We start from the raw sequence: 3,451 nt of genomic DNA, 5'->3' as shown, positions 1-3,451 counted from the left end.
ATAGATATTTATGATTGTCATCTCTTCCTCTTGGATTCTTCCCTTTAAAAGGATGTAGTGTCCTTCTTCATCTCACTTCATCAGTGTTGGTTTGAGATCTACTTGATCTGCAAAGAGGATAGCTACTCCTGCTTTTTTTTGGGTTCCTGTTGCATGGAGTATTGTTTTCCACCCTTTAACTTTCATTCTATGAGTTTCCTTTTGAATTAAATGTGTTTCTTGTATGCAGCATATTGTTGGATTTTGCTTCTTGACACATTCTGCCAGTCTATTTCTTTTGATTGGTGAATTAAGACCATTAACATTGATGGTTATAACTGAAACATATTGAGTTGTCATTGTCACGACTTTTTCTTTTTGTTGGGTTCTCCCCCTTTATATTTAATTTCTTGTCATGCCAGATGGGTTCATTCTGCTTTGCTTTCTGGGGTTGTGATCCTCGATGTCTGTCCCTAGGATATTGTGTAAAATTCTTTGGAGTGCTGGTTTGGTGTTCACGAAGTTCCTAAGATGCTCTTTGTCATGAAAGTATCTTATTTCTCCATCCATTTTGAAAGATAGTTTTGCAGGGTACATCAATCTGGGTTGGAGGCTGTTTTCTTTTAGGGCTTGGAATATGTCACTCCAAGCTCTTCTTGCCTTGATGGTTTGTGTTGAGAAGTCTGCTGTGATTCTGATGGGCTTTCCTTTGTATGTGATTTGTTTCTTTTCTCTAACTGCTTGTAGAACTTTGTTCTTCTGTTGAGTTTCTGGAATCTTAACAATGATATGCCTATGTGTAGATTGTTTTTGATCAAGGCTATTTGGAGTCTTATATGCCTCACTTATCTGTATGTCAAGCTCTTTCCCCCTGCTTGGGAAGTTTTCTGCCATTATTTCTGTGAAGAGATCTTTTATGTCATCTGCACTCTCTCCTGTTTCTTCACTGAGCCCAATCAGTCTTATGTTATTCTTTTTTGCATCATCTAGCAGCTGCTGGATTGATTTCTCATGTTCCCTTATAATTTTGAAGCAATTTTTCTTTTCCTGGTCACTAATTGCAATCTTATCTTCTATATCTGAAATTCTGTCCTCACATTGGCTCATTCTGCTGTGTAGACTTTCAGTGGAGTTTTTCATGTCCTGAAAATCTATTTGCATCTGTTTTATGGATTCCATTTGTTTCTTATGTTGGGATTCCATCATGTTCCTGAGCTCCTCTCTAGATTTATTAATCATGTCTTGCACTAGGGGCACAATTTCTCCTGTTATCTGAGAAATTATTTCTGATTTCATTTTTTCCAGATCCCCTTTTGTTGCCAGTTCAGTGGGTCCAGGTGGTTGAGTATCAGAATGTTCCATCTCATTTCCCTTTGGGGTTGCTGAAGGTGATCTGGAAGTCTGCTTTTGAGACTTATTTATGTGTTTTCTCATTTCGACTGGGGTGGGTGCTGTTGGCGCCTGCATGGATTACCTCCTCTGAGCTGGGAGGGGTGGGACAGGGGCTGGGAGCAGCAGTAGGGATGGTGACCCAAAAGCCTTTTCCTGTGGGCTGGGAGCAGCGGGAGGGATGGTGGCCAGGAAGCCCCTTCCTCTGGTCCAGGAGCAGTGGGATAGCGGCTCAGAAGCCCCTACCTCTGGGCCGGGAGCGATGGGAGGGATGGTGGCCTGGAAGCCCCTCCCTCTGGGCCAGGAGCAGTGGGACAGGTGGCCCAAAAGCCCTTTCCTCTGGGCTGGGAGCAGCGGCAGGGATGGTGGCTGGGAAGCCCCTTCCTCTGGACCAGGAGCAGTGGGACAGTGGCTCAGAAGCCCCTACCTCTGGGCCGGGAGCAGCAGGACTCGGTACCGTGGTCTGGTTGTCCGGTGTCCTCTGCGTCTTTGTAGTGTCGAACAAGGTGGCTGTTCAGAGGAGTGGGGGGTGGGGGGTCCAGTGGATTGTTGCCTGGGCACAGGCTGATTCGGTGTCTTCCATGCGACTTAGGACCTCGGTAGGGCATTCGCAGACCTGCCTGTCTGCAGCGGGTTGATTCGGCATCGTCCTGAGTTCTGCCTGAGCCGGAGTCTTGTGGGTGAAAGGAGATGAAGTTGCCTTAGCTTCGCTCCGGGACAGGGGCTGCGATGTGGAGCTCAGAGCCTGGAACTGCGAACCAGTGGAGGGAGCTTGTCCCTATGCAAATTTTATATTTCCTCCAGAGTTAGCTTCATTAATTTGTCTTCCAAGGTACTTCTTAGAAGTTGTCAAATTTATTTCAAAACAGATTTTTGAAATATGCTTTCTATATCCTTTTAAATTCTGTAAAATCTGTGGTAATGTCTCCTAGGTCTTGATATTGTAATTTAAAAAATGTATAATTGATATTGTGTATTAGGAAGAAAAGGTCTAAAGGTGCAGTGGAAGTGGGAGGGGTAGGGGAAAGGAAAAAAGGGAAAAGAAAAAATATGAGCAAAGGAAAAACATGGAAACAAAGTCTTTGCAAATAGGGAAGGGTGGAGGGGGTGAAGGGAGGGCAGGGGAAGGGGAAAAAAAAAAGAACCAAGATACTCATGTAAAGGTACAAGATCTCAATGATGAATGTAACTGTATTTTATACTGAAAATGTACCAATAAACTTAATGGGGGAAAAAATAGACAGAAAGAGAAGGAGCTTGGCTCTTTGATAGCATCACTGAGCTCAAATATGTTTAACTCAAAACTGCATGCTACATGAAAATGACACATACTGCTCAAACTTTATGACACCCCCAAAACACTTTCATAACTTGATTTGGCATTGGAGCTAGCTGTGTGACCCATTTACAAGAGGGCATTCCTGCTCTTGGCATTGCATGTGAGAGAATGGACAACCAATAGAGTGACATACATGTGGTGAGAAGAGGCCTAGGGCCTCCTGAAAGAGAAAAGCCTGAGACTCCAGGCCCAACTCTTTGAGATTCAAAGTCAGAGAAACAAGGTGGGGTAGAATGAGATGGCCTTGACTAGGAGAAATGGTCCCAGTGCAGAGGGGCCCAAAAGATCCCAAAGAAATCACTGAGAAGAAGCATGACTTGGTAATTTAGGTAGTATGTGAGGATTTGGGGAGCTTGCTGATTCTGGTTCTGTAGATGATTTATTCACCGAAATTCAGTAGTTGTCCCCCAGTAGGAGAGGATCACAAATCTCCACCCTGTAAACTTGGACATGACAATCTGACTTGCTTTGGCTAATGACATATGGAGGTGGTAATGTGTGTTACTTCTGGTAAGGGACAGAGCTTGTGTGTGGTTTATCTTACTCTTTTCTTTGGCTGGCAGTGCTCCAGAGAGGGGCTACTCTGTTAAGTGGGGGCCAGACCTACAGGAACATATGACCAAGTGAGAAATAAGCCTTTGTTAGTATAACCAATTCCATTTTGGTTTTTCTTTTGTTTCTAAAACATAGCAAGCTCTTCTGAGACCTCAGTTTGATCTAACTGAGGGGATATCATGTTGTCAA

The sequence above is a fragment of the Heterocephalus glaber genome, unplaced genomic scaffold (assembly GCF_053883595.1).
Source record: "Heterocephalus glaber isolate CG9 unplaced genomic scaffold, H.glaber_assembly_v1.0 deba00001472, whole genome shotgun sequence".
Classification (NCBI taxonomy): domain Eukaryota; kingdom Metazoa; phylum Chordata; class Mammalia; order Rodentia; family Bathyergidae; genus Heterocephalus; species Heterocephalus glaber.
Note: the sequence above shows the minus strand (reverse complement) of the source record.